Below are 23,306 nucleotides of genomic sequence, written 5' to 3'. Positions count from 1 at the left end.
TCTTCTACTTTATCTTCAAGTTTACTGTTTGCCCCCTTTATCCTGCTTCTCTCTTGCAATATCTGTTTGCAGAATCTGGCATCTTTGTCCCCATAGCTGTAATCTTTCATCATTTTTGTCCTTTTGTTCATGTCATTTTTGGAGTGCTGTTCAAGTTGGCCTTACACACTTTGATTTGTTTGTTCACTAATGTAGATTCTGCCTGTTTGTTAGCTGTGGTGGACACTTCTGCCTTTGTAGTTTCCTTGGAGTCTTTTCAATTGTTTTCAGCTCTCACTTCACCATTGCCTTCTCAGTGCCTTCTATTTTCATTCTGGCCTTTTGTGCTTTCATTTCACCATGCATTGCCTACTTCAGAGAGTTCAAATTTTCTTTTTGAAAGACCCATTTTCTTCTATTTCCCACAGTCCTATGTTTCACAGTTTGCTGCTCAAACTGTGGTCTGAGCCCCAGCAGTATTACCATTCCCAGGGATCTTGTTAGAAATGCAGATTTTCAGTCTTCACTCCACATTTCCTGAATTAGAAGCTGCATTTTAACAGGACACCCTCACCCCCACTTCCAAACCCTAATTTGTTTGTATAACAAGGTAGAAATTCTAAGGGAAAGTCGTTCAGTCGTGTCTGACTCTTTGTGACACTATGGAATAGTCCATGGAATTCTCCAGACCAGAATACTGAAGTGGGTAGCCATTCCCTTCTCCAGGGGATCTTTCCAACCCAGGGATTGAATCCAGGTCTCCCACATTGCAGGCGGATTCTTTACCAACTGAATCACCAGGGAAGCCCATAATGAGGTAAGGCGTGAGGAAGTGTGGAGAATTACTAATCCATGGTTCCCTGGGAGATGGCTTGAGACTGTGATGAGGAGCAGAGACTCAGTTTTATTTGAATCTGAGTCTTGCCATTCACCAGTCACGTGACTTTGGGAGATTTAGCTGTCCGTCCTCAACTTTAGTTTCCTCACATCCAGAATGGGAATAATAATTTCTTTTTTATGAGAGGTTCTGAAAATTAAATTAGATAAGTATGTAAAATGCCAAGCAGAGTAGCCAGACCACAATCATTTGAAAAATAGCCACTATATGATCGATTTTTAATGCTGTAAAATAATTTTATTAATCTTTCCATGTTCAATTCCTTTTTTTTTTTATTCTGGCTAGTTCATCCTTGACAGAAAGAGACCTAGCCTGTGTCGAGGAAGAAGAAATTTTCCTCTATCCTTTGTTGTTAAAAAAAAATAGTCACAACCTAAAAGTTGAGAGTTATGTTTTATTCAGTGGGAATTTTTAGGACTTCAAGCCATGAAGCTTTTAGGAATTTTTAGGATTTCAAGCATCTCAAGTAACCCTGAGAGAGCTGCTCTGAGAAGTGGGGAGGGGAGGAGTCAGGTTATATAAAAGTTTTACACCAAAAGGAAGGTAGCTTGAACATCAAGAGATTATTGTTAATTAAAGGAAACCAGATATCCAGTTAAGGAATTTAGCGCTTTTCTATGTATGGAAAGATGCAAGAGTCTGGGCTCACTGACATCATCATGGTTATCTGGGTCATTAAGATCATTTTTGTATATAGTTCTTCTGTGTATTCTTGCCACCTCTTCTTAATATCTTCTTCTTCTATTAGGTCCATACCATTTCTGTCCTTTATTGAGCCCATCTTTGCATGAAATATTCCCTTGGTGTCTCTAATTTTCTTGAAGAGATCTCTAGTCTTTCCCTTTCTATTTCTTTGCAAATAGAGTCCTTTCCCTCTATTTCTTTGCATTGCTCACTTAGGAAGGCTTTCTTATCTCTCCTTACTCTTCTTTGGAAATCTGTATTCAGATGTGTATATCTTTCCTTTTCTCCTTTGCCTTTCACTTCTCTTCTTTTCTCAGCTATTTATAAGGCCTCCTCAGACAACCATTTTGCCTTTTTGCATTTCTTTTTCTTGGGGATGGTCTTGATTCCTGTCACCTGTACAATGTCACGAATCACTGTCCATAGTTCATCAGACACTGTCTATCAGATATAGTCCCCTGTTTCTCATTTCCACTGTATAATCATAAGGGATTTGATTTAGGTCATACCTGAATGGTCTAGTGGTTTTCCCTCCTTTCTTCAATATAAGTCTCAATTTAATAATAAGGAGTTCATGATCTGAGCCACAGTCAGCTCCCAGTCTTGTTTTTGCTGACTGTTTAGAGCTTCTCCATCTTCGACTGCAAAGAATTCGGTGTTGACCATCTGGTGATGTCCATGTGTAGAGTTGTCTCCTGTGTTGTTGGAAGAGGGTGTTTACTATGACCAGTGAGTTCTCTTGGCAAAACTCTGTTAGCTTCTACCTTGCTTCATTTTGTACTCCAAGACCAAACTTGCCTGTTACTCCAAGTATCTCTTGACTCCCTACTTTTGCCTTCCAATCCCCTATGATGCAAAAGACATCTTTGTGTGTTAGTTCTCGAAGGTTTTGTAGGTCTTCACAGAACCATTCAACTTCAGCTTCTTTGGCATTAGTGTTTGGGGCATAGACTTGGATTACTGTGATATTGAATAGTTTGCCTTGGAAATGAACAGAGATCCTTTTGTTGTTTTTGAGATTTCACCTGAGTACTGCATTTTGGACTCTTGTTGACTACAAGGGCTACTCCATTTCGTCTAAGGGATTCTGGCCCACAGGAGGTGGAAAGACTTCCTATCTCTTTTGTTTCTGAATAGTAATCAACATAAGTTCATCCTCATGACAGAGAGACACATTTTGGGGTGGCACATTTTGCTCCTGTACTCTAATATTGAAGATGATGCTCCTCCCCCTGGTTAGGTTTGTGGACCAGCTAGGGATTGTTTCTGACTCAGATTTGCACCTCAGGGGAGAAGGGGATTTGATAGACACAGCTCTTAGCCAAATTTCTGGTATCTAAATGCCTCAGAAAATGTGCGACTCAGACCTGTTCTTTCTGAAGTAGGAGTAGTTATTTAGCCAGTTACATCTCACCCTCACCGGCTTCCTCTCTGACTCTGTCCTGTTTCAAAGGACTAGAGGTAGTGGTCAGTTTCTCAGGCTTATCTCCCCTACAGCCCTCAGAAATTTTCCTGAAGAGTGGAGAGTCATTGATTGCTTTGCTCGGCTTCCAAGGCTACTCTGAATCGAAATGTCCTGTGCCTCAGTGGACAATTTGCTGGAGTAATGGACATGGAGAGTCAGACAGTGCCTGCTAGCTACCATCACATCTGGGAAGTTCAGAAGTATTTTACCTTGGGGCTGTGCTGGCTTCCAAGGCTACTCTGAATCGAAATGTCCTGTGCCTCAGTGGACAATTTGCTGGAGTAATGGACATGGAGAGTCAGACAGTGCCTGCTAGCTACCATCACATCTGGGAAGTTCAGAAGTATTTTACCTTGGGGCTGTGCTGACCTTTGAAATTTGAGTTTTATTCATCCCATATGCTAATCCATTATTCATGGGGAAATTCTTAAATTGCCTTTTCTAAGCCAAATTGAAATTTTCATACAACAGGTGATAAATGAGCATTTTAAGCCGAGTATTTTAAGCTGTCAGGTATTGGGGCTACCAGTCATTCATCATAAAGAGCAGGACCCTATGGGGCCTTCCCAGGACAGACCCCTCCCCCATATCCCTTGCTGTAACCCCTCTCTGAAATACCTAGATAATAGTATCTGATGCATATCTCCGGAGTTGTTTTACACATGCGAAAACCACCACTAAATGGAAGAAATTAACTACCTATGGTTAGGAGCACATAGTCTCAGACCTCCCGGTGCCTAAGGATTGATATTGTTAACCCCCCACCCCCCAAGACACTGTCCTGTTACGTTACACGCACCAATCAGAGAATTGTGCATGAGCTGATCACATACCCTGGGATGGGACACATCTCCTTTACCTGCCCTTTAAAATTGCTTTCCTGAAACTCTGCTGCAAGTGATGGCTTTTTCAGCACCAACTGTCCTGATTCCTTGCTTGGTGACCTGTGATAAACATTGCCCGTTCCTTCACCACAACCCATTGTCAGGAGATTGGCTTCACTGTGTGTGCGTGGGTGCACCCAAGTTTGGTTCAGTACCATCAACATTTAGGTTTGGAAGCATCTCTGTCTTTGCACAGCAGTGCTTGTACCATTATTTGAATTTTTTATTACATTTTTTTCTTTCTTTTTTTTTTTTTTATAAAAATGTCATTGAGAGGAGAGAGTGGGACGAAATGAGAGAATAGTATGGAAACATATACATTACCATATGTAAAATAGCTAGCAAGTGGGGATTTGCTGTGTGACACAGAGACCTCAATCCAGTGCTCTGTGACAGCTAAAGGGGTGGAGTGGGGTGGGGGGTGGGAGATGGGTAAAGGGCTTCAGGAGGGAGGGGACATATGTAGACCTGTGACTGATTCACGTTAAAAAAAAAGGTCAGTGAGAGACGCCTAGATCTCAAACACAGTATAGATCCTTAAGCATGCTGAAAGCTGATCGTCTCACTTTATTTGGAGCTCATCAGACTTAGACATGAGGACTACGCTAATTGTGAAGAAAATGAATAAAAATAGTAAACATCTCCAAAATGGTGAAAATGTATTATTGAACAGTGTGTCAAAATGATGAATGTATTTTGGGTTTTTCTAATATTTTTTAATATCTCTGGGAGTTAAATCTTCTTGTAAGGGAGGAAAAATAATTTTCCTTTCACTCTTCTAGATTCTTGGCTGAGATCGCACGATAAAAGACAGATGAATGGGAGAAAAACAGAAGTTTAATATCATGTATGTGTCTTATATATATGAGAGACCCAGGAAGACTGAGTCACTCTCTCTAACCTTCAATACCATCTCCAGATAAAAACAAAAGATGTTGGGCAAGGAGAGAACCAGGTTTTCAAGGCAAAACCTAGTAAACAAAGGTAAGGATGTTACACAGGTTTAAGTCCAAGCCTTCTTCCTTGATAGAGCATCTAAAGATCTAGTGATCCTCCGCTTCCTGGTACTCAAAGGGTACCCTTGCATAGGGAGATTCCCCTTATAGCTGTAAATTGCTCTTACTAAAGGGTAACTTCTACTTGGTTTTCAGAGCTTTTCCCATATCTGCTGTTTCCTTATTGTTGTTGTTGTCTTTCCTTTAAAAACCAATCTTCTTAAAATAATCTTTATCCCAAAGAGGCATATTTTTGGTGGCAAATTCTGCTTTCGTCCCTATACAATCCTATTATTTGACTTTCTTAAACTGGAATTTGTATACATTGTTAGGAAGATATTTTGTTTCAAACTATGGGTCTCTTACACTGTGATATATATGCTGGAAACATAATTAGGATGTAATTCCTATTTTTTCTCTCTACATTTAAGGTAGTTTAAAAATTCAAAGGATGGAGATTCCTATTAATTAATAAATAATCTTGTTGCTTTTTCCCCCCTCACAAATGAAACAAGTAAAGGAACAAGTCTCAAATGGAGTCACTAATGCTAAGACCTATGAAGACGTAATACCTGACCTAACTGCAGTTTCAGCCTTTACCAGTTGTGAAATTTTAAAACAATTTCCTAATCAGCACTAGTGAGAAAAGAATCCTTGAATAAAGCTGATTAGATCTTCAAGTTTAACTAGTTGAATTTTGTTTTTTAACATATGTGAGGTGACTTAAATAATTTTTCTGGGCTCTTGTTGACACTAGAAAAATGAGGACAACGGGTATCATTCCCAAGTTATTATGAACCTCATAGTATTCAGGGAACTCCTAAAAGAATTTGAGGATTTCCCAGAGGCCAATTTATCATTGAATAGCTTTTACAAACGTAATAGCTTATGTTTTCCCATTCCACTTGGGGGAAGGTATTTTCAGGTCTCAATTTCTGGCTGGAGAGTGTATATTTTAGAAAAATAAATAGTGTTATTTTGTTGGCTCAGACACTAAATCCAAGTCTTTTACTAAGAGCTTATGAAAATTCCCAGCTTCCAAGGCTACTTTAATGTGTTGAAATGTAATCAAAAGAATCCTGTTCATATGGTTTGGAATTACATGTGAAATTGTGGTTCTTGCCATCAATCTGCTGTGTGATCTGAGGAGGTCTATTTAATCTATGGGAGTCCTGGCTTCCTCACATATAAAGCAGAACCTAATAGGGTTATTTAGGCATTGATTGGGTCTTCCTATGTGGCACTACTTGCAAAGAACCCACCTGCCAGTGCAGGAGACCTGAGACTCAGTTTCAATCCCTGGCTTGGAAAGATTCCCCTGGAGTAGAAAATGGTAACCTACTATATTTCTTCATGTTAGGTGGATCATTTTTGGTATCTTAGGAGAAGGAAATGGCAACCCACTCCAGTATTCTTGCCTGGAGAATCCCATGGAAAGAGGAGCCTGAAGGGCTACAGTCCATGGGGTCACAAAGAGTCGGATACGACTAAAGTGACTTAGCAGCAGCAGGCTATGAACATTCTGTGATTGCTTTTCAGATGATTAAATAATAGGTTAGAACTATGTACAATCCTAATTTTAGTTCCCACATCTACATTTACCTGGAATGCTGAAATGACGCTGTGAAAACCTTTCTGGATTATTTGTTTGTTGGGAGATAATTCTCCATGGGTGTCTCGTGTTTCTGCACATCTTTTGAACAAAGGCATGCAGATTTGCATTCTAGACTGTCTTTCACAGGATGCTTGTGTAATGAAAAACTTTACAAGATATAGTGTCTTCCTTCAAAGCAGAGGGAAGATTTGTTTGCTTTCCAGAATAGTAATGAAATTAGTCTCTCCCCAGGGCAGATTTAGTAGTAGCCCTCTTATCAAAGATCTGCGTTTCCAAGGTTCAGAGTTCCTCACTGCATGTTCAGGCATCTCCTGACCCTCACTATATCTCTGTGGAAACTGGGCCTTGGGAATCAGTGCAATTGATGTTACTCTGGCTACTGCTATTGTTGGCCTGTGTTTTTTGCCTCTGAGCCAAGAGTTCACCTATTCCATATGACTAGAACACAGAGGACAGGACTGGGACCTGAGAGATTTTATCTCATTACTCCCAGCCTTTGCTGCCTCTCCTCTCACCTCTCAGCAGATGGGGCAGGGGACAGAGGGAACCAAAAACTAACAGTAGGCCTGACTTCTTAGAGTTGCCTGAAGATTAGAGATGATACTTGTAAATCATTAAGTGCAGTATCTGGCACAGAGGAAGTATTCAATAAATCATAGTTATTTAATTTTTCTTCTTTCCATTCAAGAGCTTTGGATACATTTCTCCAAGGTTCATCTGAGTATGACTTTGGTTTTCTCTTAATTCGTGGATACTTGTGTCTCCATTGATTTGAGCGATCATTTGAAAATCAGCCCTAACTGACCCTTGGGGAACATCCATAGATTCTTATATATATAGAAGATGACATGGTGGGATTTCCCTGGTGGTCAGCACTTCCACTGCGGGCGGGGGTGGGGTAGGGGGCAGGATCCATCCCTGGTCAGACAGGCAGCATCCTGCGTGCTGCAGGGCACAGCCAAAAACTAAAAAATGGCCGGTGCAGTGCATAGTTTAAGGCAGAAATTCAGTGAGTGTCAGGCATGATGGAGATGATGACAGCTATTGGTGTTACTTTCCCTCCAGCCAAACTCATGTATCTAGCATCTTACTCTAGTGCTTAGCCCAGCTCTTTTCTACCCAGCTATACATAAAATTTAAAGTTACAGAAGCAGAAAATAATAAAAGAGCTTGAATTTAAAATGTGGAAGATTATGTGTATTTGAGGGGAGGTGTGGAGGGGGTCATTATTTTTCTTGTGCTTACTGCTTTATCTGATAAAGCAGCTGCTGCTGCTGCTGCTAAGTCGCGTCAGTCGTGTCTGACTCTGTGTGACCCCATAGATGGCAGCCCACCAGGTTCCCCCGTCCCTGGGATTCTCCAGGCAAGAACACTGAAGTGGATTGCCATTCCCTTCTCCGATGCATGAAAGTGAAAAGTGAAAGTGAGGTCACTCAGTCGTGTCCGACTCTTAGCGACCCCATGGACTGCAGCCCACCAGGCTCCTCCGTCCATGGGACTCTCCAGGCAAGAGTACTGGAGTGGGGTGCCACTGCCTAAGGAAGCAAAATAGTGAAGACAGAAACTAAATGATCTTATGTATCAGTAAATGCAGTAAGTAGGCCTTGTTTGGACCTGATTAAATAACCCAAAGTTTTTTGAGATGGGGGTGGGGAGGAATTGAACATACACTAAATATAATAATTATTAGAGAATTATTTTTCATTGTGTTAGGTGTGATAATGGTATTTTTAACAGTCCTTACCTGTTAGAGATACACAGAAATATTTATCGGTGAAATTATATGATGTCCAGGGAATCTTTAACATACTTCAGGGAAAGAAGAATGCAAAAAGGGATAAGAAAGGCAAAATCTTAATTATTGTTGAAACTGGTTGATGAGTATGTGAAAGTCCATTGTAACTATTCTACTTTAAAAAATAATATTTATTTATTTATTTATTTCTAGCTGTACTGAGTCTTTGTTGCTGTGTGTGAGCTTTCTCAAATTGCGGCAAGTGGGGGCTACTCTCATTGCAGTGGCTTCTCTTGTTGTGGAGCACAGGCTTAGTTGCTCCACAGCATGTGGAATCTTCCTGGACCAGGGATTGAACCTGTGTCCATGCATTATTAGGTGGATTCTTAACCACTGGACGACCAGGGAAGTAAGTCCTAACTATTCTACTTTTATGTGTTTGGAAATGATCTTAATACAAATTTTAAAACAAGTAAAAAGAAGCTACATGATTTTAGTTTATTTCAGCTTTACTATTTAACTAGTTACTTAAGTTTCCTTAATCTCTGTGTTTCCTCATCTGTAAATTGTAGAAAATAATAGTGTTAACCTCAAGAACTTGAAGATTAAATGAATTAATACTTCTAAAACAGTTGAGATTTATAGATATATTTCGCTCAGTGATGTCTGACTCTTTGCAGCCTCATGGACTGCAGCCTGTCATGCTCCTCCGTCCATGGAATTTTCCAGTCAACAATACTGGGGCAGGTTGCCATTTCCTATTCCAGGGGATCTTCCCAACCCAGGAATCCAGGGATTGAACCTGTGTCTCTTATGTCTTCTGCATTGGCAGGCGGGTTCTTTACCACTAGTGCCACCTGGAAAGCCCTAAAACACTTAGAACAGTGCTTTTTTCATAGTGAACATTCAAAAAATATTCATGAATACACTATTTCCTACTATTTAGGAAGGCAAGAGGGGCTTCCCTGATAGCTCAGTTGGTAAAGAATCTGCCTGCAATGTGGGAGACCTGGGTTCAATCCCTGGGTTGGGAAGATACCCTGGAGAAGGGAATGGCTACCTACTCCAGTATTCTGGCCCAGAGAATTCCATGGACTGTATAGTCCAAGGGGTCAAAAAGAGTCATACATGACTGAGTGAATAACACTTGATATTAATGAGCTTTCCAGGTGGTGCTAGTGGTAAAGAAACCGCCTGCCAATGCAGGAGACATAAGAGATGAAGGTTCGATCCCTGGGTCAGGAAGATCCCCTGGAGTAGGAAATGGCAACCTCCTCTAGTAATCTTGCCTGGAAAATTCTAGGGGCCTAAGACCCTAGCAGGCTACAGTCCATGGGGTTGCGAAGAGTGGGACAGGACTGAGCAAAACATATTTCAACCGTTCATGGAATTCAGAGCAAAGGAGCTATATTCGGGGGAAAACTCTTCCTTACTTCTTTTGAAATCAGTCACTTTCCATGGTATTATATCAATTCAGATTGAATTTGGCTATAAGAAGTAAATAATAAGTTACAAAGCGTAGTAACTTTTTGACTTAAGTAGGAAATACTATATCTCTAGAGTTGGGGAGCTATTGGCATTGCTTTGACAGCTCAGCTATGTCAGGGCCCAAGATGTTGTAATTCCCTAGGCCTTTCCCTCATGGCTACAAGATGCCTGCTACAGCTCCAGGCATTGGACTATAGCCAAGGCAGAAAGAAGGAGGGAAGAGTAGTGGCAGTCTTATCTGTCTATTTTATCAGGATTTTTATCAAAATCTTTCCTGGAAACTCTTTAAATAAGTGACCATTTCTGTCTCATTGGCCAGCGATAGGTTACATGGCACTACTGGTAGCAAAGGAAGCTGAAAAGAATCAGTTAGTAGTGTTTCCAGCGTATAAGTGTGAAAGCAACAAGTAATAAGGAAAAGGTAGTTGGGTCATCCAATTAATGGCATTGTTTTCAGGTAGTATTTGGACTTTAAAAGTGAGCATTTGATCTAGCAAATTGCAGACTTATTGCCAAGAACAGTCTGACATTCAGTGATTATCCATGAAAATCAAAATGTTATTTCCGAAAGGAACATTTAGTCTATCTCTCATGTTAATAATATCTGGCATGTTAGACAGTAAATATTTGTTGATTGAAAAAAAATAACCTTAGAAATGGAAACATAAAATGGCTCCACCTACTGGGTAATTGTGTTAGTTACCTATTGGTATTATGAAGTGAAGTGAAGTGAAAGTCGCTCAGTCGTGTCCGACTCTTTGCAACCCCATGGACTGTACAGTCCATGGAATTCTCCAGGCCAGAATACTGGAGTGGGTAACCTTTTCCTTCTCCAGGGAATCTTCCCAACCCAGGGATTGAACCCAGGTCTCCCACATTGTGGATGGATTCCTTACCGGCTGAGCCACAAGGGAAGCCCCCAAATTTAGTAACTTAAGAGAACATACACTTACGGTTGACCTTTGAATAAAACAAGTTTGAACCACACGAGTCCACTTATATGCAGATTTTTTCCCCAATATAATTGACTCTTCATATCCATGGGTTCCATATCCGTGGATTCAGCCAACTGCAGATAATGTAATGACATTTGAGATGTGTGGTTGGTTGTATCTGCAGACACAGAACCTGCGCATGCAGAGGGCCAACTATGGGACTTGAGCATCCAGGGATTTGATATCAGTGGTGGGTCCTAAAGCCAACCCTCCATGAATACCAAGTCAAAGTGGAGTCGCTCAGTTGTGTCTGACTCTTTGTGATCCCATGGACTGTAGTCTACCAGGTTCCTCTGTCCATGGGATTTTCCAGGCAAGAGTACTGGAGTGGGTTGCCAGAATACCAAAGGACTGTTGTATTGTGTCATAGTTCCTGAGGATCAGAAATTGAGAAACTACTTAAGTGGTTCTGGCTCAGAACCTCTCATGAGGTCACAATCAAATTGTCAGCCAAGAGTTCAGTCATCAGAAGACTTGACTGGGGCTGGAAGATCTCATTCCAAGTTCACTGAAGTGACAGTTGGTCATAAACCTCTGTTCCTCACCATGTGGGCTGTAGGGGAAGAAACTTTTCCTTCTTCCACTTAGGTTCTTTGGCTGGCATAATAATGGACATGAGACACATTAATTGTACGCGTGGGAGTCTTATGGACATGAGAGGGTCAAAAACAGTCAGGTAATTGAAACTTGTATGCCATCCTGAGGTAAAGAGAAGGGGATAGGGGTCTGGGGCTGAAAAGGGGAGGAAGACAATTCACAGGGAGAGAAGAAATGTCCCTTGAACAGGAAGGAGATAAAACCAGTCAATCCTAAAGGAAATCAACCCTGAATATTCACTGGAAGGACTGATGCTGAAGCTGAAGCTCCAATACTTTGGCCACATACTTTGATGTGAAGAGTTGACTGATTGGAAAAGACCCTGATGCTGGGGAAAATTGAAGGCAGGAGGAGAAGGGGGCGACAGAGGATGAGATGGTTGGATGGCATCACCAAATCAATGGACATGAATTGAGCAAACTCTGAGAGATAGTGAAGGACAGGGAAGCCTGACATGCTGCAGTCCAAGGAGTCACAAAGAGTCAGGCACAACTGAGTGACTGAACAACATCAGGAAATGAAAATGTTTGGTAAAAAAAATTTGTCAGGCCACACAGAGACAATGGGTCACGCAGAAGGCTTTGAACAAACAGGCTCTGCTGACAGGTGCCACCCCCCTCCACCCCCACCTCAGCTTACCACACCTAACCCAAACTTTATAGGTTATGTAAATTCTTATATGGTGTTAAAGGGGAGATAAAAAGCTCTTCCTGAGTCTGTTGGACCTTGATTGTCTTCAGTGAAAAATAATCCACGTGCTATATGGCACGTTCTGGAGTGCCTTGCCCTGAACCCCCTCAGGGCCCCTCCATAGGGCTGCTTGAGTGTTCTCATAACATAGGAACTGACTTCCTTCAGACTGAGTGATCCGAGAGAGCAGGTAGACAAGCCATAGTGTCTCTTATGTTCCAGCCTCAACAGTGATAAACACTACTTCTGCCATATCCTGTCATTACACAGACCTATCCTGATAGAATGCAGGCAGGGACGACGTAAGAGTGTGAATCCCGGCAGGAAGAGATTGTTGGACACCATCTCGAAGGCTGGCTCCCACACTCACAGAGCAATTTAGCTGAGAAATGAGAACTGCAAGCCCAGCTTTTCTGATGATCAGCCTGTGGCCCACATGACATTTCTTTCTCTTAGTAAAGAGAAATTTTTGTTAAAAACAATCATCATTTTAAATTAACCAGTAGGTTTCTCTGTGTCTTATATGTGCCCACACAGACACACTGACATGGACACACTAACACATGAATATTTTGCTATGGCTCAATTTCTGTCAGTATTCTTTCGAGAGGACAAAACCCAGAGTTCTTGCCTAATGCAACTAAAACCCACAACTGGACAATTAAGAGAGCTGTGTCATCAAAAAGGGTATAGATCTACCATAAGCATTAGGCAGTTGGCCTCCTCTTCCATAAGTGAAATGGAAAACAGTCAAGAAAGAAGTCAAGGAATCATCTGTAAGATAGTCGGGAAGGAAGCAAAAGGAAATTGAAACATTTTTAAATGAAAAAAACAGCTTTTGTTTTTTATTGTGGAGCAAACCGAGTTCCCAAGCTCTTCTTTCAGTGTGCCTGTGTTTGTATAGAAATACAGATTGTTCGAAAATTGCTCACTCTAGTTAAATCTTATTGCTAAAGGACACCACCAGTGCTTCCCTGGTGACTCTGACGGTAAAGAATCTGCCTGTGATGTGGGAGACCTCGGTTGGGAAGATCCCCTAGAGGAGAGCATGGTAACCCACTCTAGTATTCTTGCCTGGAGAATCCCCATGGACAGAGGAGCCTAGCGGGCTCACAGTCCATGGGGTCGCAAAGTGTCGGACAGGACTGAGTGAGTAAGCACAGCACACAAAAGCGACCACATTGAATTTCAGCTTATTATAGTGATATTATTTTCCAAGTATATCTTTTTTTTGAGGATACTTCCACATTTTATTTATAATTTAAGATTAATTTTAATCTCAAAATCACATATCCATGCACGTATTTACTTTTTGTTGATTTTACTTACACGTAAATGCATGGTTTGTCCAACAAAGACTGTAAACAAATGTTTACCATGTCTGTTACATGGAACACAGGAACAGTTTGTGGCTGAAATTTATCCACCTCCCCCACAACATTTTTTTTTATTATAAATACAGGTATCACAACAATCCTGAACATATTATTGATACTACTAGTAGCCAGCACCAATACCGCTTTAAAAATTAACACAATTGGTGACAGTATTTGTTGTACCTGCTACTTTAGATAATTTAAACCGAAGCTGGTTCACTCAGCAAGATGGACAGAACATGCCATTCTGGGCTTCCTTCTTAAACTTTCTCTTCAGGAACCCACCTGCCTGCATAGCCATCTGACACTTCTTGCCATGCTCCCACCTACAAACCTGAGTTCCGCTTGAGTACTCCAGGTTCATGCTTAAATGATGGTGCCTTAACAAGAAAGAAACTATGCTCAATTTTCCTCTTGTTACCATCGCCTACTTTTTTCTGTCCTTCTTCAAGGTCTTCCAACAAGTGAAAATTACAAGGAACTTTAAAGCCTGTGGAGACCGCCATCTTCTCCTGCAGCCTGACCTCCAAATGTATCTTACAGGAAGTATAAATTTGTTTTCAGAATGACCAATCCTTTAGAACTTGCAGAAATAAGCATTTTTAAAATTTTATCAATTCTAGTTTGGGATGGAGAAGGCAATGGCAAGCCACTCCAGTACTCTTGCCTAGAAAATCCCATGGATGGAACAGCCTGGTAGGCTGCAGTCCGTGGGGTCGCTAAGGGTCCGACACGACTGAGCGACTTCACTTTCATTTTTCACTTTCACACATTGGAGAGGGAAATGGCAACCCACTCCAGTGTTCTTGCCTGGAGAATCCCAGGGATGGGAGAGCCTGGTGGGCTTCCGTCTATGGAGTCACGCAGAGTCGGACACGACTGAAGTGACTTAGCAGCAGCAGCAGCTAGTTTGGGAGATAAAAATAGCAGTAAGAATTTGCATGATTTTAATAGTGTCCTTTTTTCCCTATCTCTCTGAAGTCTCAGAAAACCACTTCATGGGTTCAGTTCAGTACAGTCGCTCCTATGTCCGACTCTTTGCGACCCCATGAACCGCAGCACACCAGGCCTCCCTGTCCATCACCAACTCCCAGAGTCCACCCAAACCCATGTCCGTTGAGTTGGTGATGCCATCCAACCATCTCATCCTCTGTTGTCCCCTTCTCCTCCTGCCCTCAATCTTTCCCAGCATCAGGGTCTTTTCAAATGAGTCAGTTCTCCACATCAGGTGGCCAAAGTATTGGAGTTTCAGCTTCAACATCAGTCCTTCCAATGAACACCCAGGACTGATCTCCTTTAGGATGGACTGGTTGGATCTCCTTGCAGTCCAAGGGACTCTCAAAAGTCTTCTCCAACACCACAGTTCAAAAGCATCAATTCTTTGGCTCTCAGCTTTCTTTATAGTCCAACTCTCACATCCATACATGACCACTGGAAAAACCATAGCCTTGACTAGATGGACCTTTGTTGGCAAAGTAATGTCTCTGCTTTTTAATATACTATCAAGGTTGGTCATAACTTTCCTTCCAAGGAGTAAGCGTCTTTTAATTTCATGGCTGCAATCACCATCCGCAGTGATTTTGGTGCCCAGAAAAATAAAGTCTGACACTGTTTCCACTGTTTCCTCATCTATTTGCCATGAAGTGATGGGACCAGATGCCCATCTGGTTAGTTTTCTGAATGTTGAGCTTTAAGCCAACTTTTTCACTCTCCTCTTTCACTTTCATTAAGAGGCTCTTTAGTTCTTCTTCACTTTCTGCCATCAGGGTGGTGTCATCCGTGTATCTGAGGTTATTGATATTTCTCCCGGCAATCTTGATTCCAGCGTGTGCTTCCTCCAGCCCAGCGTTCCTCATGATGTACTCTGCATATAAGTTAAATAAGCAGGGTGACAGAATACAGTCTTGACGTACTCCTTTTCCTATTTGGAACCAGTCTGTTGTTCCATGTCCAGTTCTAACTGTTGCTTCCTGACCTGCATACTGGTTTCTCAAGAGGCAGGTCAGGTGGTCTGGTATTCCCATCTCTCAGAATTTTCCACAGTTTATTGTGATCCACATAGTCAAAGGCTTTGGCATAGTCAATGAAGCAGAAATAGATATTTTTCTGGAAGTCTCTTGCTTTTTCAATGATCCAATGGATGTTGGCAAGTTGATTTCTGGTTCCTCTGCCTTTTCTAAAACCAGCTTGAACATGTGGAAGTTCACGGTTCACGTATTGCTGAAGCCTGGCTTGGAGAATTTTAAGCATTAGTTTACTAGCATGAGAGATGAGTGCAACTGTATGGTAGGTGGAGCATTCTTTGGCATTGCCTTTCTTTGGGATTGGAATGAAAACTGACCTTTTCCAGTCCTGTGGCCACTGCTGAGTTTTCCAAATCTGCTGGCATATTGAGTGCAGCACTTTCACAGCATCGTCTTTCAGGATGTATGTCAATAATTTGACACCTCTTGGAATAATGAAGGAGGAAGGAACAAAGAAGACTTTTTTTTGTCTGGCTTCTTCCTTATAGGAATGAATATTTCAAATACCTTCAGTTAAAATTGAAATGGGTTCCTTTGGGGATCATTCAATTCAGTTCAGTTCAGTTGCTCAGTTGTGTCTGACTCTTTGCGACCCCATGAATCACAGCACACCAGGCCTCCCTGTCCATCACCAAATCCTGGAGTTCACACAAACTCATGTCCATCAAGTTGGTGATGCCATCCAGCCATCTCATTCTCCATCGCCCCCTTCTCCTCCTGCCCCCAATCCTTCCCAGCATCAGACTCTTTTCCAGTGAGTCAGCTCGTCGCATGAGGTGGCCAAAGTATTGGAGTTTCAGCTTTAGCATCAGTCCTTCATATATTTATGTTTTTAAAACAAGTGTTCAAATCTTACTGAATATAGCTACTCATTGGTTTAATCTGAGTATATGAACTGGATCACACTCCAGGGCCATTTTTTTTTTTAAAGTCATTGAAAATACCAGTTTTTGAAACAGAAAGGAAACTAATATTTCTGAAGCAGCAAATAGGGAGTTAAAGACTGTGCCAGGTGATGTTGATGTTTTCAGGTAGGATCCCAATTAACAGAACTGAGGTTCAGAGAGCTTAACTGTCTCACTTGATCAGTGACTATTTGTTGAGCTCTTGCTATAAGTGATGTGTACTGTACTAAATGGCAGAAACACAGTGATAAAAAGACTAGGCCACACAGCCTGTGAGTGGAAAAGGTATGAGTAGAAGGTTTTAATGTCCAGTGTCTTTTGATTCCACCTCTGAGTACTTAGATGTGAAGACCCATGACACACAGAACATATGATTGGTCATAGAGAGGTTGATATTGGGGACATGCTAACATTGAGTGCTGACTTTTTGTCAGGAGTTAGGCAAAAAGTTTGCCATGTTTTAGTGCGTATAACACTCAAAACCACCCTTTGAATTGGATATTAGTATTTCATTAATCCATGGAAAGTGGAGGCACAGAGGGGCTCAGATTGTTGCTCATGGCTGCTCAGATATTCAGGCATGGAAAAAGAGTCAAAGAGGGAGGGTCTACGTCCAGCAGGAAGGGTCAGAGAAAGCTTTTATGGAGGAGGAAAACATCTGCTCTGCCAAAAAATGGCAAAGATCTGGGATACACTTTATTCCTTCTTTCTGTGGTGATGGTCAACTCCACTAAATCAGTCCTGGCACCTTTTTCCATTATGCTGGGACATGGTTTCAGAAATCTCTCAACATAAACTCCAGGCGGCCGCCACCAGCCAACTAGAGTCTGTACTTGAGAGAAACCATATTTTCCACTCATAGCAAGAATTTCATACTGTTTTTGATTGCCCAGCATCCATTTCATCTGTCTGGTATTATTTGGATTTCTTTTGAGGGAGTTAGGTTTTTGCATAGTGTAGTCTTGGTGGGAGAGCAATTCCAGATGCCAACAAGTTTTACAGAAGCCAAGAGGACAAGGCAGCATAAAAGTATTAATATATAACCTGAGCTTGGCCGACTGGAAGTTAGTTTTCTGGGACTTTAACTCAAGGGCAGGAAGGAATGGTGTGCTAAACAGACTTTGTTTGATTTAAGATGATGACTGTGGTTTTTGCTTCCTAATCCTCTGGGATTCTTTTGGTTCCTGTCCATTCTCAAGACCTGTCATTTCTGTAAGCATCGACAGTCCTCCAGCAAGTTGCCTTATGTTGGGGTCAACCAAATTTGGTTTCTTTTCTTTGCAAATATGGAATCCTGATTGATACACAATCCTGTATGGTTCATTGTCACTGTTGACCCTGGCTAACTGTGTAATATCATCACCTGAAATTAACAAAAACAAAACAAAGCTCTCTTCTTATTTGAGTAAAATTCACACTGTTGATTTGAATTTTGCACTCTTAAGATAATTGCTGGGGCAATCTCAGCTTGAGTTAACCTCTACTTTCCAGCTTTTTCCATTTTCATGGTATTATTTTTATGCCTTTACTTATGAACTTGGGCTTTGAAACTCACTGGGCTTATTAATTCACTCAGGTAGGCTGAGCTATCTTTTCCAAACCATCAACATTATCAAATACTTGAATCTTTCCCAAGTGTCCCATTATTGGCTTCAGGATGCAAGTACCCGACAGGAGCAAGTTGTCCCTTTGATTGGGAAGTTCCTCTGGACATCCTGGCCAGGAGGCTTCCATACTTCTCTGCTTCAGTTACGGAGAACTGATTTTCCTCTTTCCTATGAGTGCATGTCTGTTCCTTTACTTAAGGTTTATTCCTTTTTGTCTCATTTTTCCTCCCCTGGCTCTCAGTGTCCTAGGGACTCAGAACATGGATGAGAAGCATTGGCATCACTCGGGAAAGGACAGACCTACTCATTCAGAATCTACAGTTGAACAAAACCCCCAGGTAACTTACATGCACATTGAATTGAGAAGCACTGCTCTAGAGGAGCCCCTAAGTGACTTGGCAGATACTGTATTCTAGACAATTTACGTTCCAACCAGTGTGTTCCAAGCTCTGCATTGACTATTCATTCCAACCTTATGGTCTAACTCTGGAGGCTGGGAAGCTAAGAACTTGTATCTCCAGCCCCCTTTCCAGCTAATGTGGGACCCATGCTTTAGTCTTCACCAAATCAGACATAAGCAGAGTCTGCTATGCTGTTGCTTCTGCCTCCCCCTTACTACTTGGAACACCTCTGATGCTTAGAGCACCAGCCCTGTTGCTAAGAATGGGAGAGACCGAAGGAACCTCTATTCTCTTGCCATCTATGAGCTGCTGAGCCATCCTGGTTACCTTCTCCTAATGTTCTTGGTGCCTGAAATAAACACATTCCTATTTGGGTAGACTATAATCAATGGGTTCCCAGACATGGCTAACTAAAACACTGGCTTCCCCAGGTTGTCTGATTAAGCACCAAAGTCCTTTGGAAACATGTTTAGATTTTGATTTAAATTTGAATTTTGGCTTTCAACCTTGAGGCTCTGAGCCATTTCCAAGGAAACAGTGGCGTTTAGTGGTGAGAAGCAAACCTGTGGAGTTGTACATGCTCCCATATGCTCAGGATGGCTTTATGTTTGGTTTAATGCTCTGTTGTTGTAATCTTAAAATTCTTAATTCTTGAAATGATGTAGGTGATTAAGGTGACAAACTGACACCAACCTGGTTCCAATTTATCTTATGAACTGAGTTGGGAGAGAATTAGTAGCAGAATTTAGACTTCTTACTATTTGGCTCAACATTACTTAAGTTGCATTGTGGAAACTTTTTTAGTTTTATTTTACTGCTTAACCATGTTTGAAAGGAGACCCTTGCTTTAAAACTTTAGGTAAAGTCACAGAAAGGCTATGCATTTACCAGAACTTTGAGATTCAAGCAAAAGCTTTATTCTGAGATTATTGCTGCTGAGGCCAAGTATGCTTAATATTAAACATAAATATATTACATATGTAAATACATAAATATTTTGGTAAATATATGTGAAAAATGAATACGAAATATTCTTAACAGCTTCAGGGACTGGGAGTCAAATTTCCTCATCCATGACAAAGGAAGCAGAACTCTCTGAAGCCCCAGCGACAGTGCTGAGGAGCATGTCACAGAGAGGACCGACGTCATCCCAGCCATCATCTTGACACCTGACAACAGCAGGAAGGCCCGATGCCAGAAAAAAATCAGCATAACAAGAATTCCCATAGGTATTTGTAACTCTGCTGCCAAATTGATTTTATAGTATTGACAGCAGAACTTGAACAAGGGCTCATTTATAGATTAGTTGGTCTTTATAGACCACTTTCCGATGTCCGCATCTCTGAAATCCTTCATCGTGCACCTCGTGACAATTTCTAGATGGATATTATAGCAATTTGCTGGACTAATCAGGAACTTGGGTCTTGATGGACACGTCACACCACTGAAATACAGTACACATGATCTTGTGTTGGTTTTTCAGAGCCGAGGCAATGCCAGGCTTTGCCAAAGTAACTCTTTAATGGGTTAATCTAGAGAGGGAGGAGAGAACAATGAGATGAAGAGTAAAATTTGGGTACTTTAATATTTGAAAGGAAAGATATGATTTTTATCAGGCAGTCAAGCACTCTGGCTCCGAGCCAGGCTCTGTATGCTGAGTGGTGGCGGGAAGTGCATCACTCAGAGACTCCCAGGTCCCCTGGCTCTGGGCAGCTGGGTGTGAGTGCCTGATATGGAGGGGAGATGGGCGACTCCCACGGATGGGTCAACAATGATTCTGGTTGAGGTGCTAAAGCGGATCCCTAAAGAAAGGAAGAAGAGATTCTTGTGTAGTGCAAAGGCCCTCCAGACTGGCTGGGGGTTTGATGTGTGTATATGAAGAAATAAGAGGATACGAAAGAGGAATCCCCTTCTCTCTTCACCAGAGACGGTAAGAGAGCTCTAGGAGTGGTGGACACAGATGCAGGGGTGGTGGGAAGGCCCATTGACCAGGGTTAGAGAGGACCGAGGCTGGTGGGCAGACTTGGGGAGATCCCTCCAAACTCTGTTGCAGGTGTGCTTGGAAGGTGATGTGATCCAAGTAGAAAGAATTTGGGGGTCAAACAGAAAAGGATATTGCTCCAGATGCCGAGTGGCAGAGGACAGACAAGAGGCAAACAGAAATCACTTAGCCTTGGACATGCAAGGGAAAGGTAGGCTTTTGGGGAATTGTCATCTGGTGACAAGGAGTGGACTTGAAGGTTTAGACCTTTGAACAAAGGGACATAGTGGTTGGGACTTAGCCACTTGTGTCTAGACCGTGGCCCAAATGTTTGTAAAAATTACTTCTATATAATGTTTTATTATAATGTATTTTGATTCACAAGAAATTGCAAAAATAGTACCAGAGTTTCCATGTACCATTCAGCCAGTCTTCCTTATGAGATCATAGGAATAAAAGTTCTTTTAAAAAAGATATTATCTTGCATAACCATAGTACCTGTTCTTTCAGGCTGCTATAACAAAGGACCATAGACTGTGTGGCCCACAAATGACAGAAATTTATTTCTCCTAGCTCTGGAGGATGGAAGTCTGAGGTCAGGGTGCCAGCCTGGTCAGGTCTGGGTGAAGGCCCTCTGGCAGCCTTCAGGTGCTTGGTTAGCTTTCTTGATGTCTTCTCTTACTTATTCATCCATCCATATGTCCATCCAGTGCTGCCAAAATAACTGTCCTATAACACTGCATATCTTAGGCTAGTCTTCTGCCCAAAAAGCTGTAAAAGCTTTCTGTTGTTTCAAGGAACAAGACTCGCAATGCTGGGGCAGGTGATCTCTGAAAGGGTGCATTTGATCTAAAGGGGAAATTCAAGCAAGGAGTCTCTACAAGGACACACTCACCTTAACTGATAGCCCCTTGAAACTCGGGGCCATATTCAGCCCAGAATTTTGTATTTTTAATTTGGGTTCCACAACAAATAGACCTGAAGACAAGGATTGAGTGCTAGTAGTTAATGTGTGAGGTCTTCCTAGGAAGCACCAGGAGTGCAGGGAGATGAGATGGGGAAGGTAGGGAAGTCATTGCAGGGTGTGGTACCAAAACATTAAGGGAAATATGAGCTTAATCCCAGTCTGGGGAATGGTGGTTGACAGTAGATTATGGGGCTCGGTGTCATCCCACCCAAAGAGTGAGATGGCTGGAGTCGTACCCACCAACTCATGTCAGCCAGTGATTGGAAGCTGCTCCTGTGTCGCTAGCCTGCTCTATAGTTTCAGCCTGGACATGGGCAGTGTAAGCTTCAGCAGCTGGGGAAAGTCCCCTGGCAAAATGCCGCAGGCATTTACAGTTGGAAGCTGAGCCTGTGTGCAGGGCACCAGGGGCAGTTAGTACACGTCAGTTCCTTTATCCCTCATGCATCAGGGCAGACTCTGGGAATCCAAAGATGTTTGTGATCATTTCTTTGTCTTTGGGGCACTCATACCCTGGACAGAAAATGGCAAGAGTGTGGCCATGGCTGGAGTTGGCGTATACACTGTAAGAAAAGAAAGGAAAGTAAAATCAACTCTGCTTGGGCTCATTAAGGGCCATCTCAGAAAGGAAGAGACGTATGCACTGGTTTTTTTTTTTAATTTATTTTAAAATTTATTTCATTTGGCTGTGCGAAGTCTTAGTTGTGGCATGTGGGATCTTTGATCTTCATTGTGGCTTGTGAAATATTTAGCTGTGGCATGTGGAATTTAGTTCCCTGACCAGGAATCGAACCCAGGCCCCCTGCCTTGGGAGCGTGGTCTTAGCCACTGGACCACCAGGGAAGTCCGTGCACTGGTTCTTAATGAGATCAAGGTAAGTAAAATTTTGCCAGGATGCCAGGGGAGTGGTGGGGGTGGGGAGGTAGGAAGAAGAGCATTCTAGGAGGAGGGAATAATAAATGACAAAGATGGAGAGTAAAGACCTATTCTGGAAGGAATGGCTATTCTTTAATAATTAGAGCTTGGAAAGCATGGAGGGACAGAGTGTGACGGAAATTAATGTTAAAAGATATGTTGGAACCAGGTTGTAAAAGCCTTCTGTGCCATGCCTTTGGTACTGCAACTTCAGAATCACATTGACTTTACAAACAGATTTCCAAGAAAAGTTTAAGGAATTCCAATTTGCAGTGACAGGCAAGAGTGAGTTCCTTTTCTAAAAAAGCTATGACTATACATTAAACTTAAAAATATTATGAAACTGAGATTCTATATTTAGGCTTATATAGGGAAACATATTTTTTTCCATAAAATTTTATTATTTAGAGTAGAATTTGTACCTGTGTCTTGCCTAAGCCAAGAGCAGGAATTTCTTTGCCTTTATTAAGCTTTTTTTTTAAAAAAAACTTTTGTTTATTTACATTTGTTTATTTGCTGGGTCTTCGTTGCTGTGGGTTTTCTCTGGTTGCAGAGAGTGGGAGCTACTCTCTAGTTGTGCGTGGGCTTCTCGTTGTGGTGGCTTCTTTTGTTGTGGAGCACAGGTTCTAGGGCCTGTGGGCTTCAGTAGTTGCAGCACAGGGGCTCAGTAGTTGCGACTTGTGGGCTTAGTTGTTCTGTGGCATGTGGAATCCTCCTGGACCAGGGATCAAACCTGTGTCCCCTGCATTGGCAGGTGGATTCATAACCACTGGACCACCAGGGAAGTTCTGGTACCATTGCCTTTAAAATATTGTGTCTCAAACTCCAGCTAGGATAATTTCCATGTGTGGATGTTAGCACTGATCTTTTAAATTCCTTAATCATATTAGTTTACAATACCAAAGGTCGGGCTTCTCTGGTGGCTCAAATGGTATAGAATCTGCCTGTGATGCAGTATACACGGGTTTGATCCCTGGCTCAGGAAGATGCCCTAGAGTAGGAAATGGCAACCCACTCCAGTATTCTTCCCTGGGAAATCCCATGGACAGAGGAGCCTGGAGGGCTACAGTCCATGGGGTCACAAAGAGTCAGAGAAGACTTAGTGACT

The 23,306-nt window shown here is 42.0% G+C and overlaps 1 long non-coding RNA gene across 1 annotated transcript in view; it reads left to right on the top strand.

Annotated features, from left to right (window-relative positions):
- LOC129535190 (uncharacterized) overlaps positions 1-18,275 on the top strand; it is a 46,316-nt gene extending 28,041 nt beyond the window's left edge. The window contains exons 2-3 of the long non-coding RNA XR_008681549.1: positions 4,693-4,894; positions 18,179-18,275. This is a non-coding gene — a long non-coding RNA (uncharacterized LOC129535190). The remainder of the gene's footprint in view (positions 1-4,692; positions 4,895-18,178) is intronic.
- The last annotated feature ends 5,031 nt before the right edge of the window (positions 18,276-23,306 follow it).

Source organism: Moschus berezovskii, chromosome X (assembly GCF_049115385.1).
Source record: "Moschus berezovskii isolate FMDL1 chromosome X, NW_MosBer_1.0, whole genome shotgun sequence".
NCBI lineage: Eukaryota > Metazoa > Chordata > Mammalia > Artiodactyla > Moschidae > Moschus > Moschus berezovskii.
The sequence above is the reverse complement of the archived record's forward strand: the minus strand, read 5'-3'. Positions and strand labels throughout refer to the sequence as shown.